At 42.1% G+C, this 13,698-nt stretch overlaps 1 protein-coding gene across 9 annotated transcripts in view; it reads left to right on the top strand.

Moving 5' to 3' along the window:
* Nucleotides 1-746: 746 nt before the first annotated feature.
* FUT8 (fucosyltransferase 8) overlaps nt 747-13,698 on the top strand; it is a 369,304-nt gene continuing 356,352 nt past the window's right edge. For 4 of the 9 annotated variants that reach the window (XM_032180456.2, XM_032180455.2, XM_058429515.1 and 1 more), the window contains exon 1: nt 2,887-3,375. The gene's annotated coding sequence lies outside the window, so the exon portion shown is untranslated. Of the gene's footprint in view, nt 2,157-2,884; nt 3,376-13,698 lie in introns of those variants that run through there. The other 5 variants (XM_058429519.1, XM_058429521.1, XM_058429520.1 and 2 more) reach the window with 3 other exon arrangements.

Genomic DNA, 13,698 nt, shown 5'->3' with positions numbered 1-13,698 from the left:
TTGTTGAACAGAACTTGTCTTTAACTTTTGGGATAAGCAAAGATGGGTCCAAAACCTAGTTTGGTGAGGGAGGGGTGGAGTAAGAGGTGGAGTACCTGTACTTACGTAAGCAAATATTACAAACTGGGAGTGATGAGCAGCAGAGGCAAGCAGTTGGGAGAAGAGAATAAGACAGCCCAGCAACAGGGTGGGACCTGCAGCTTGTGGAAAAATGCTTTTGACACAGATACTTTCTGATGGCCAGTGATGTTTAGAACCTTTTGGGGGATTCCTTCTCTCTCAGAATTTAACCTGGCAAGAGACGGACTGAGTTCTAGGAATTTTCTTCTCTGGAGAGAATAAAATGAATGTATTTTTTAAAAGCTGGGACTGTTGTCCACACTGAGAAGAGGCAGGGTATAAAATTCCCTTTTATAAGTGAATTTCCTGGAAATTCATGATTGGCTTGGAACTTAATGTGTAAAGACTTGTTCTCAAATATCAGTTGTTTGACAGAGACCTCCAGTTTTGGGATGGCAGCTAAATCCTGAGCCTGCCTTGGAAAGGGTTTTGATGATAATGTTCTGTCACAGGTGGAGAAGCACATTGATTCAACAAAGCAGACTTCAAAATCACTGAAGAATTTGTTTCTGAGTGTGTTCAAGAGATAGCAAAGTTATTTGTTATTTTAAAGTATATGATACTGTTCTATACAAATAATGCACCAAATCCTGGGCAAAACATGCCTAGGACAGGTTTGCTTTTTTTTTCAATTGGAAGGAGGTAGGGAAAATAAGTGCTTTAATTCCTAGGATTTTGGAAGTAAAAATGCAACACCAGACAAAAATGGAATTTTGAGGCAAATGTAAAGCTTTGTACTTGGAAATCTCAAAGTATTATACAGTGTAAACTATCATGATTATTAACCAACTAGAAATAGTTCCTTTTTTTAAATTTTATTTTTAATTTTAGAGATGAGGGTCTTGCTATGTTGCCGAGGCTGAAATGGCTATTGACAGGCACGATGTGGCACTGCAGCCTGGAACTCTTCGGCTTAAGTGATCCTTCCTGCTGCTTCTATCTTAAAAAAGAAAAAGTTACGCTTGCTTGTTAAAATATTTTTAAAATGCTGTGTTTAAACTAAAAAGTAAATATCCACCCCACCTCCAACTTCTAAAAATTATCTAAAGTATGACTGATAAGATTTTTACCTTTAACCCCACATAAGCCTAAAATTTGTGTTCATTTCCAACAACCAAAGTGTGTCACTTTTATACCAGAATTTTGTCCTGCTTGTACGTTTAGTACAGAAATCTCATGAGAGAGAGCATCCATGCATTTACAAATTGTTATTGAATTATTTTATTGAATGATTGACACCCAAACTGAGCTAGAACATAATTCTGGCTCTGCTAGTACATCTTCTGTGTGATCTTGGACAAGTCACTGTACTTTCCTTTCGATTTTCTTTTCTCACAGGGAGATAACAATCATCAAAACGACTGTAAAGTACAGCACTTCATAGAGTGCTTTTTGTTTAAAGAGCTGACAATAAATACGAGTCACAAGGTCTAGGAAAGCCTCCCTCAGAACCTGAGCTGCTTGAGGACAAGGGATTTTCTTGTTTTGAATCAGCAGTATCTTATTTGTGTATCTGCGATAGAGTTCCTGGTACATAAGAAGGTCTCAATAAATATGTGAATTTATGAATATTAGGCAGATTGCAATCTTGACAGGCCACCGACTCTTAAATCTCTTTTCTGTGATCTTTTAATATTTAACATCTAAAAGGCCGCCGCTACTTGCTTTGGGATAAGTATCCCCGGTATGTACTTTAAAATGCCCAAGCCTAGAGAAATGAGTCTTGTCTTCAGGGCACCATTTCGCTCTCCCACCGTAAAGCGCCCCAGGCTTGGGATCTGGGTCCCAAGACTACAGGGAAGAGTTTGGAACGGGAAGCTCATCTTTCGGCCCTCTGATTGGCCGGCTAGCACTCCACTCACGCGGCGCGCGGCTCTGATTGGCCCCGGCGGCACCCCTCGGCCCGCGACTACTTTGTGTGCTGGGGCGGCGCGCTCAGGTCCTCCCGCTCAGCTGGCGGTCTGGGCTGCTCTGAGGCAGCCCTTCGGCCCACTGCTCTGCATCGCGGGCGCCGGGAATTTTCCGAGTCCGAGCGGGTAGGACGCATCCTAGGGCAAAGCCTCTCCCCTCTCCCCGTGCTGTTCTCTTTCCGTACTAAATAAACTTCCGCCTCAGAGGGGCTGTCGCAGCCGCGGGTCGGGAGAGGCCGGGCATCGAACTCAGGACCTCGTGGGGGGTCTTTCCCTTCAAGCGAATGTGGAAACAGCTCTCACAAGATAAAGTAGGGCTTCGCTGAGTCTCCTGGGGGAGCGATGCCATTGTATGATAGCGCTGGAAGCAGCAGCCAAGCGGCCAAATGCGGACTGCAGGGGCTGAGCAGCAGCAGCGCCCACCCCTAAAAGTAGCAAGGAGCCAGCTTCAAAACCTCTAGTGCGGGTGCCCCCTAGGGCCGCCGACTGAGCTGGCACGGGCCGGTCCGTTCCTGGCGCTGTAGGGAGCACGGCATTCTCTGGAGGCGGCTCTCCTCCCGGGATCCGGGATCCGCTCGCGCCCCGCTCAGCCTCCGGCCTTCAGGCGGTAGAGGGCGGCCTACGCCTGTGTGCGAGCCGGCGCCCGCGTGCGCAGCCGCTGTCCTGCTGGAACTGTGCGGTCCCGCTGTGGCCCGCGGCTCTGCTAGGCGGTGGATGCTGCTGCTACGCTCTCCACGGGCGCAGCGAGGAAGGGGGAGGGGAGAAGCCCTGGCACATGCCAGGGTCGCCGTAGGTGGCAGCGGCCGGCGCATGCGCGCCCTCTCCCAGAAGCCAGGAACGCCGAGGGGCGCGCGCCCCCATTCGCGCGCGCACGCCGGCGCTGGCCGAGGCTTCCCCGCCTGCGCTCGTTGTCAGAGCCGCTCCGGCGCGTGCGCGCGTTATCTCCAGCCGACCCGAGAAGCCGGTTCCCTCCGCTCCAGGCCCCCTCCCCATCCTGCCCGCCCTCCTGGCCCCAGCCGACCCGTCCCTTCCTCTCCCCGCGGAATGGGGCCGGCACTGCTCCGGGTCGCGCGCCCTGGACCCGGCTCGCTCTCGGTCTCGCGCTGTCAGCGACTGCCCGGCTCGCGCCGCCTCGCGCTCTGCCTCAGTCAGTGGCGCCGAAGGCTCCGTTAAGCGGCGGCGGCGGCGGTTCCTGTTTCCGTTTCTTCCTCTCCGTTCAGTCGGGAGTAGCATCCTCCACCCAGCCAGCCTTCCCACTCCCCCAGCGTGGGGCAGCTGCGCTGAGGGCTGTGGCTTTGGCAGCTGCGACGGGGAGCGGCGGAGACCGCCTCTGCTCCCGCCTGGGGTAAGGGGGCATTTTGGGACCCGGGCCCCGCGCACCTCGGGGTCTTGGGCTGGGCTGCGCGCGGGATCTGAGGAGGCTCCGCGGCTATCCCTGCTCGTTTCCCCGGGCGACCCCCGGGCCTGTTGTTGCAACTGCTGCCGGTTAACCAGCGGCTCTCGGAAAAGTGGGGAGGGAGCCCCCGGGACGCTCTGGCGGATGCCTTGGCGCAGCCCCGGGGGCGCGGGCAGAGGGTGAGGGGCGCCCGCCTCTCCAGCCGGGACGCGGAGCTGCGCCGCTGATGCCCTCGGCGTCGCTCATCCTTGCCTAGGGCAGGGGCCAAAGCCTAGGGAAGGAGAAGGGTTGGGGGCGGGGGTGGGAGGTGTCCGTCGTCTCCCCTCCACACCTACCTTCCCTTCGCCAGCAGCTCGGTCCCTGGAGTCGCGGTCTGTGGGGAGGAAGATGCCCGTGCGTTATGGGCTCTCTCTGAGTGCCGCTCGGGCTAGAAAGCAGGGAGTGGACCGGCACAAAGATCCGCGAGGGACTGATGCAGGGCAGTTAAAGGCTTGAGTGCAGCTGTACTCCCCTTTGATGTGCAAATGACGAGCTGGCGGCTTTTGAGTATCTAAACTTATTTGAGAAGGTTAAATGAGTCCATATTTATCAGTTCTAGGAGGTTTGTCCTGCAGGATTGAGTGGGTTGTCGGGTGCAGCACCTGTTCTTTCTTCACAGTGGGGATTGCAATCTTCAGAGACGCAGTGTATTTCTTAAGTGGCAGTGTCATGCTTAGGGTTTGTCCCTGATGAGCTTTTATTTTAGCATTTTGCCGTATAATATAGATTGAGGCCTTGGTTAAAGGCACGGAGAGGTGGCGTTTTTTTCCTTCCTATGTTCGAATTATTTACAGTTTATTTAAACCCACTCAGGAAGGTGGACCCAGAAAAGCCAAATTCTCCAGTAGATAACCCCAAATTTCAAGGTTTTGCGGAACAAATTCAACACAAGTTTTGTATCAGTTTAGAGTTAAACGCCTCTCAAGTAACTGACTTAACTGGCTTGCCTCTATGAAAACTGTAGGCAGGTTTCATTATAGTTTTTTTTTCTTGTTATTCCTGCGGTTAGGTGCGTATTTATTTTCTTGATTAAATTTACATTCCATGTTTTATGACTAATTCTTTAAATAGGTGAGTCATATAGAAAGTATTTTAGGAGAGAAATTATTATTTAAGGACTACAATATAGCAGATATATGAGAAATAATGGAGTTGTAGTCTCTGCTCTTTAAAATAACTGTAAAAACATCTTAAAACCCTATGCCAAATAATAAGGCTCTGTACATTGCTGTCCTTGTGAAATCTGCTATGTGTATAGAAAATCTTAATTACTTGATTTATAAATACTACAGTAGTATTGAGAAGTTGGGAATTCAAGCATTTGTAATTGTGATTTTACAGGTTTAGTGTGTAAAAATGCGGGGAGTTAGAGATGAATAGGCTATAAAGCATATACAAAGGTAGTTCCAAGACATGGATTTTCTTTTTGCTGCCTTATAAATTGAGAATTCTGTTTGAGTTCAAGAACTGAACAGCTGGAATGAAACTTGCATGGATTGCAGAAACAGATGCAGAAATGTATCTTTGGTCAAGTTGTGAGTTAACTTGAAGAGTATCTTGTGTAATAGGATAGTGATTCAAAATAATTTCCATAAAATACGGCCTTATATAGGTTATATTTTGAGGATATTTTTGAATTTAAAAAGTCACCTGAAGTTGTTTTCCTACAGATCAGTTCTGTTTAAGATGTATAGAATCGAAAAAAACAAAACAAAACAAAACAAAACAGTAATTCTGATTACATCCTGCATTGTTTTGTTGCAAATTCTTACCAGTTATTTTTACGAAATTGGAGTGTCCTTAAAAGTGGTGAATCTTAAAATTTGCTAGCGGATTGTAAAAACTTGTTACTTATTATTAGTTTTTAAAATGCAGTTATATTAGTACGTTGGTCTGGAGGGGGAGCTAGTGCCAAAGCAAAGTATAGCTTAATAGCTGTTTGAACTTTTAAAACACCTAAAACCAGATTTTATGACCAAGAGAAACATAAATTTTTAATTAAAAGAGTACAAAATTGACGTGGGCATATGTATGTACATAGTTATTTGTGGAGTGAATATGTTGTGTATTACAAATTAGTTCAAAAAATCTTTTCATGAGCTGCAACAGTGGAAAGCTAAATGCTTAAAGATTTATTGGATTTCTCATTTAAAAATCTCTAAAATGTATCCCCAAACTTAGAGTATGTTATAGTATTTTCTTAACCTTCTTGTGCTGTTCATCAGAAGAGAAGGCATGTATTCTTGACCCATTGTGCATGTTGTGTGTTCTTAAATTTTGTTTTTATACTAGCTGCAATCCTAAAATTTCAAAAATGAAGCTTCAAGTAGAATCTTATATGGGCGAAGGTATTAATTGTGTGGTAAGCTAGTATTTTATCAAAATTAGATGTAATTCCTTTTTTTTTTTTTTTAAGTAGAGATAATTCCAATAAAAAAATGGACCCTTTAGACATCTGGGGAACAGTATCCCCAGGTCACTTAACCTTTATCTCCTGCAATATAATGCCGTGAGTCCAGCTGATCTACCAAATTGAATGTGTGCCTTTGAATATGAAGCAGTTGTTTTGTGGCCTGTGGCATTTCATTTAGATTTCTAAACTGTAATAAATTAGGTATGTTAATTTACTTCTGACCATTCACATATTCTTTAAATCCAAGCCTAGAAACTGATAATTATATGTATATTTAAATCATTGGAATATTGGTTTTTTTGCAGATTGTGTTTGGGCTATTTATTATCCATAGATCTTCATTATGTAAATAGAATCTCAGTGCTGATAAAGTAAATAGATTCTTCCATTTCATTAATGGTTATTTTTGATTTATGATAAACTGCATTTAATAAATCTCTTGATTTAGTTAAATGGTGGATACATCATTTCATATTATAGCACATTGATAAATGTAAAAGAAAGTTTTACAGTCATGAGTAAATATTTAAAAAAACTTGAATAAGTTACTTTGCTAAACATAAAGCTAAGATTTTTAAACGACTCTGAAACTAAAAGTATTACTATTATGGTACTTTTTTTTTTTTTCCAAAAGAGATGGGATCTTGCTATTTTGTTCAGGTTGGCCTTGAACTCCTGGACTCAAGCAATCCTCCTACCTCAGCCTCTTGAGCAGTTGGGACTATAGGCATGTGCTACCACATCCAGCTTTATTATAGTACTTTTGTACCCTGCATCAATACTGCTTCTGTTGAGCCTTTTCAAAGGAGATACCAACTTCTGGTCTTCAACAGTAGTGTAGCATCCTCTTATTGATTCTGTGGCTTATATTTCACTACCATATACTGTAGAGTTTCTTTCTTGGAGTTTGAATTGTTTTTACATTGTAGCTTGTTATAGTGAAACAGTTAAACATATTTAAAAGATATTTACAACTGATTTTTAAAGAACCTGTAAAAAAATCCCCAACAGAAGACTATTATATGGGGATGTGTAGATGTAAGATTTTATTTTCTTTAATTTTTTTTTTGAGATTGGGGTTGGGGGTTGTCTCACTATGTTTCCCAGGTTGGAGTGCAGTAGTGGCGTGATCACGGCTCAGCCTTGACCTCCCTGGTTCAAGCCATTCTCCCTCCTTAGCCTCTGGAGTATCTGGGACTACAGGTGCATGCCACCATGCCTGGCTAATTATTTTTTAATATTTGTAGAGATGAGACCTCGGTACGTTGCCCAGGTTTGTTGTGAACTCCTGGGGTCAAGTGATCCTCACACCTTGGCCTCCTAAAATGCTGGGATTACAGGCGTGAGTCACTGTACCCGGCTCCTTTATTTTATTAAAAAGATTTTTTTGTTTGTTTGTTTCTAAGTTTAAAAGAGACAGGGTCTTGCCATGTTGCCCAGGCTGTTCTTGTGATCATCCCACCTTGGCCTCCCACAGGTGTGAGCTACCATGCTTGGTCGTAAGATTTTTAAAAAATTGATTAGTTTCAAATCCCAACTTCTCTTTCTTTCAACATTCTAATCTCCTGCCATTATTTCCTTTCCCCAGCTACGCCCCATCATCCAACAGGCTTCCATTTGGAATAATGGGAAATCAAACCAATAAAGTTAACCTTACCACCCACCAGGCAAAGGTTTTTCTTAATCTCTACAATATTCTGAACATAAAACCCATATAAACTTTATGTGATACTACACATTTCCCTTTCAGTGGAGGAAGAGCAAATAGGACCTATGGAATTATGCCATATTTGTCAATATAAGGGTTACTTTTGTACTCTTACTGAAAGCAGAGTTATAGGGCTAATTTCATTTAAATTTTCTTACCCATCTACTTTAAAAAATATCTCTTTGTGGTAGTCTTTTTTTTGGTCAGAAAATGACAATGTGAAGGAGAAATACGTTTTGAATTTATAAATCTTCTTTTAATTAACAAATTATACCAATATAAGGGTAGTGCTAATGTGGTTCAAATTTGCCTTTGCTATTCTGCCTTTTCTTCTGTAGTGATTCTATAGTATAACTTCTTCATCGAAGCACTGGAATAAAAGAAAAACTTTTAAAGATCACTACTGAAATGCTCACTGTGTTTGTTGTATTTTATATCTTGGGTTTTTAAAATTTATTTTTCCATAAACTGAATAAATATGAAAATGAACTTGAAAGATCTTGTCACAGCCTTGATGACTGGTCAGTATAAATAAAGTTCACATTATAAAGTAATAAAACATTGATATTAATCTTAGATGAAAATGGAAAATTAAGCTAATGTTTATTTTAGAACCTGAGTAATGAGTTTATATCATGTAGGAATGAGGCACATGAAGAAGGTTAGAATTAGTTTTTCTAATGAATAAACTTCATGATATAAACTTGAAAGTGCATAAATGCTATAACTTTCTGATTGTAAACTTGAACAAAAGTAAAATGAAAATGGGACAGTCCTCTTAATTACCTTAAACGTATTAACTAAAATGAACCTGTGTAACTGTCTAAGTCTTATTTGATCAAGACTTTCAATGGACAATGAATGAGTTTTAAATTTTTATCAATGTTGTGACTGATTTTTCTGTAATATCCCTTAAATGAGATATCAAATTCTAATAATACCTAGAACCAGATTAAATGTGGTTAGAGTATAAACAATATTTACAAACCATCAAAACTATAATAAAAGCATTGCAATGTTATTTAATGACAAGTCAACATTCCATAAGCTAATCAAAGCAATCATTTTTATAATTGTTTAATACAACTGATAGTAATATCTTAATTAGTGGTAAAGTGAACAGATATAATTTGTAGATTCTGTATTGTCTGGGACCTTGGGGCAGTCAGTGAAGAGAGGGAGATAGAGAGAGGAGCATACTGGTTGATGAGCTTGCCTTATTTGGAGATGAAGGAGATTTATTCAGTTTTTCTCTTTCCCTCTACTTTCTTCTCCTTGTTTGTTGTCCTCTTCTAGCAATGGTAAGAAATGCGGGAATTGACCATCTTTACAGTATACTTTTTTCCTTAGAGTTCATAGAACATTTCCAGGTAAAACATTAGTTTTTATGTTATAATAGGTTTATTATAATGATTTCATTTCCTTTTGAGGTGGTAGGCAAGAGACTAGAAGAACTTCAGTTGTATAGCATTTAATATTGTTTATTAAAAATGATTTTATAGGCCAGGTGCGGTGGCTCATGCCTGTAATCCCAGCACTTTGGGAGGCAGAGGCGGGTGGATCATCTGAGGTCAGGAGTTGGAGACCAGCCTGACCAACAAGGAGAAACCCCGTCTTTACTAAAAATACAAAATTAGTCGGGTGTGGTGGCGCATGCCTGTAATCGTAGCTACTTGGGAGGCTGAGGCAGGAGAATCACTTGAACCGGGAGGTGGAGGTTGCGGTGAGCCGAGATCGTGTCATTGCACTCCAGCCTGGACAACAAGAGTGAAACTCCATCTCAAAAAACAAAAACAAATTCTAACCTTCATGTGCCTCGTTACTATAATGTAAAAAAAAACTGTGTTCATTGAAGAGAACTAACATATTAAACTAAAAATGAAGCACAGTGTTCGCCACTCATGGGAGTACTGTTATCAGGTTTAAGACCGTTACTGTGAGAAGTTCACAAGGTGAAAGTGTGTTTGATAATTAGGGCCTAATCAATTGGGATTTGACTTACATAATTTTTCCAACACGTGGAATTGTACTGGCACCCGAAGGAGAAAATATATAATAGAAGTTGTATTAGTTTTTATGTCTTGAGCTCTTTGAATAACTACTTAATTCATTCAGTTGCCAAATGACAAAAGATTGTAATTTTGAGAAAGTTGATTCTTTACAAGTAGAACTAAGCCAGGGTAAACAATTTGCTTTCTTTTTATAAGTTTTAGGTTTTTCTTTCTCTCTTAGGAAGTTTGGTGAAACTCTAGGGGTTAGGCAGGTTGTAACTGAAATTCTTGAGACCAGAAGGTCCTGTCTTATCCTTGGTAAACTGACCCCCTCAACAGCATGAGAAATGTAGGTTTACTGATAATCTTGATTGCATCCTGACATAATTACAGACATCCAGCCCTCTGTCAACTAAAATTCCATTTATTTTTAAGGTTCAAATATTAGAAGTATCTGCTTGATACCTCTCATAGGTTGTCAAGTGTGCATAGGATGAGAGATATGTTACTTTTAATTTGCAAGTAAACAAACACATAATATTATGTTCTCAATGCTGAGTAAGCTGAAAAGATGTATACCTACTGAGGATGCACCAAATAATGAGCTAAAGAAACCTGGTAATGTGCAATTAGGAATAGTTCCTCTTAATAAGAAAAGATCAGTGTTTGGGTTATAATGGCATAAAGATGTAATGAAAATAAAATTACCAAAGAAGTCTATTTTGGAGAAATTTTTGTCAGACTAGATAACAAAGAAAAGAACACATCCTTTTTTTATTTTTATTTTTTATTTTGTTTTAGAGATGAGGTCTTGCCCTGTTGCCCAGGCTGGTGTCGAACTCCTAGGCTCAAGTGGTCCTCCTGCCTTGGCCTCCCAAAATTCTGGGATTACAGGTGTGAGCCACCAAGCTTGGCCAGAACACATCCTCTGTATGACTGTCTACAGAGGCTTACTTAGAGCAGTACAGAAGTACCTGAAAGGAAATAATGATAGATAACTAAAATGTTTTAATAGGGATCGTGTGTTCATTTCTACATGTATGTTTGTGTAGTACCTGTCATTTGCTGTTTCTGCTTGTAAATGCACAGTTGGAAAATAAGGTACTCAACTTTTGGAAATTATTCAGGGAAGTGCATCTAAAGTTTAGAGAAAAGTTGGTTTCTTCATATTTTAGTGACACTTTTCAGCATGTATAGTTCACCAGGTCACCCTTGAACAGCACAGGGTTTGGGACACAGACCCCCATCAAGTTGAAAATCCACATGTAACTTTTGACTCCTCAAAAAATTACTAATAAACTACTGTTGACTTCCAGCCTTACCGATGACATAGTCAACTAACACATTGTACCTTATATGTATTATATACTGTGTTCTTAAAGTAAGCTAGAGAAAAGAAAATGTTATTAAGAAAATCATAGGCTGGGTGGGGTGGCTCACGCTTGTAATCCCAGCCCTTTGGGAGGCCAAGGTGGGCGGATCTTGAGGTCAAGAGATTGAGACCATCCTGGCCAACATGGTGAAACCCCATCTCTACTAAAAATACAAAAATTAGCTGGGTGTGGTTGCACGTGCCTGTAGTCTCAGCTACTAGGGAGGCTGAGGCAGGAGAATTGCTTGAACCTAGAAGGTGGAGGTTGCAGTGAGCCAAGGTTGTACCACTGCCCTCCAGCCTGGCAACAGAGCGAGACTCCATCTCAGAAAAAAAAAAAAAAAAAGAAAGAAAATCATAAGGAAGAGAAAATATATTTACTCTTCATTAAGTGGAAGTGGATCATCACAAAGATCTTTATCCTCATTGTCTTCACATTGAGTAGGCTGAGAGGAGAAGGAAGTGGAGGAATTGGTCTTGTTAGTCTCACGTGGTAGAGGTGGAAGGGGGAAGGGGAGGTGTGAGAGGCAGGCACACATGGTATAACTTTATGGCAATACGTCGTACTTCTGTCTTTTTTGCTTTTTCATTTCTCTGAAAACATTTCCATATGGTACCAATCCTTCTTCTGCCGTTTGCTTTAGTTTCAGTGCCCATATCAGAGAAGGGTCCATGTCATGAAGGAGTCAAAAGCAGTCTTGAACAATCAGACAGTCTTCTGCCAGATTGTCTGATGTCATTTTGTTTTCTGGCATTCCTTCTACATTACCTGGTACTGGATTGGAAGCACTTATCGAATCATCTTTTTAAATTCCTCTTGTGTGATGTCTATTTCTTGAATTTCTCCAAGATTTGTATCTTGAAACCCTTTAACCCACACTTTTTTTTTTTTTTTTTTGCCATGTCCACAGTCTTTTTCATGATTTCCTTGATTGGCCCTGTGGCAAATCCTGTGAAGTCATGCACAACATCTGGACACAGTCTTCTCCAGCAGGAATTTATTGTTTCAGGCTTGATGGCTTTCATGGCTTTTTCCATAACAACGATGGCTTCTTTAGTGGTGTAATCTTTCCAGACTTTCATGATGGTCTCTTTATTGACATTCTCTTTCATAGAGTTAACAGTACTTTCTGTAGTGTACTGTGTCCAGTGATCCTCATGACCCCCTGATTTAGAAGCTGAATTAGAGACATTTTGTTTGGGGACAAGTAGACTACTTCAGCACCTTTGGTGTTGAACTCATGGGGTTCTGGGTGGCCAGGGGTATTGTTCAATAATAAAAGAACTTACAGGCAAAATACTTCCTGACTTCAGGGACAAAACATCAATGGAACCAATCCAGGAAAAGGGTTCTCATTGCCCAGGCTTTTTTGTTGCATGACCAAAAGACTGGGAGCTGGTGTTTATCTTTTCCCTTCAAGGCTTGGGGGTTTGTAGCATTATAGATAAGGGCAGTCCTGATCATAAACCACACTGCATTTTCACCAAACAGTAGAGTTAGTCCATCCCTTCCTGCCTTTAATCCTGGTGCTTTTTCTCTTCCTTACTAATGAATGTTTTTTATGGCATTGTTTTCCAGAATAGGGCACTTTTGTCTATATTAAAAACTTATTTAGGTGGATATTCTTTCTCCATATTCCTTTTTTTTTAAGAGATGGGGTCTTGCTCTGTTGCCCAGGCTGACATGCAAATGGCATGATCATAGCTCACCACAGTCTCAAACTCCTGGACTCAGGCAGTCCTCCTGCCTTAGCCTCCTGAATAGCTGGGATGCAGGTGTGCACCACTATGCCTGGCTAATTTTTAAATATTTTTTATTTTTTTGTAGAGACAGGGTCTCACTATGTTGCTTAGTCTGGTCTTAAACTCCTGGCCTTAGGTGATCCTCCCACCTGGGCCTTCCAAAGTGCTGGGATTACAGGTGTGAACCATTATGCCTTCCCCCCAGCTAATTAAAAAAATGCTTTTGTAGAGGCAGGGTCTCACTGTATTGCCCAGGCCCAGGCTGATCTTGAACTCCTGGACTCAAACGATCCTCCTGCCTCATCCACCCAAAGTGCTGGGATTACAGGAATGAGCCACTGTACCCAGCCTCCTCGTGATTTTCTTTCTTTCTTTTTTTTTTTTTTTGAGACCAAGTCTCGCTTTGTCGCCCAGGCTGGAGTGCAGTGGCGCGATCTCTGCTCACTGCAACCTCCGCCTCCCAAGTTCAAGTGATTCTTCTGTCTCAGCCTCCTGAGTAGCTGGGACTACAGGTGCGCACCACCACACCTGGCTAATTTTTGTATTTTTTGTAGAGATGGGGTTTCACCATATTGGCCAGGCTGGTCTCGAACTCCTGACCTTGTGATCTGCCCACCTTGGCCTCCCAAAGTGAATGATTTTCTTTTCTTTTTTTTTTTTTTTTTTTTTTGAGATGGAGTCTGGTTTTTTTTTTTTTTTTTTTTTTGAGATGGAGTCTGGCTCTGTTGCCCAGGCTGGAGTGCAGTGGCGCAATCTTGGCTCACTGCCAGCTCCGCCTCCTGGGTTCATGTCATTCTCCTGCCTCAGCCTCCTGAGTAGGTGGGACTACAGGCGCCCGCCACTACGCTGGGCTAATTTTTTGTATTTTTAGTAGAGACTAGGGTTTCATTGTGTTAGTCAGGATGGTCTTGATCTCCTGACCTCATGGTCTGCCCGCCTCGGCCTCCCAGAGTCCTGGGATTACAGGCATGAGCCACCGCGCCCGGCCTAAGTGAATGATTTTCTT

Source organism: Hylobates moloch, unplaced genomic scaffold (genome assembly GCF_009828535.3).
Source record: "Hylobates moloch isolate HMO894 unplaced genomic scaffold, HMol_V3 SCAFFOLD_16, whole genome shotgun sequence".
In the NCBI taxonomy this organism is placed as follows: domain Eukaryota; kingdom Metazoa; phylum Chordata; class Mammalia; order Primates; family Hylobatidae; genus Hylobates; species Hylobates moloch.
Note: the sequence above shows the minus strand (reverse complement) of the source record. Positions and strands in the feature narration are given on the sequence as shown.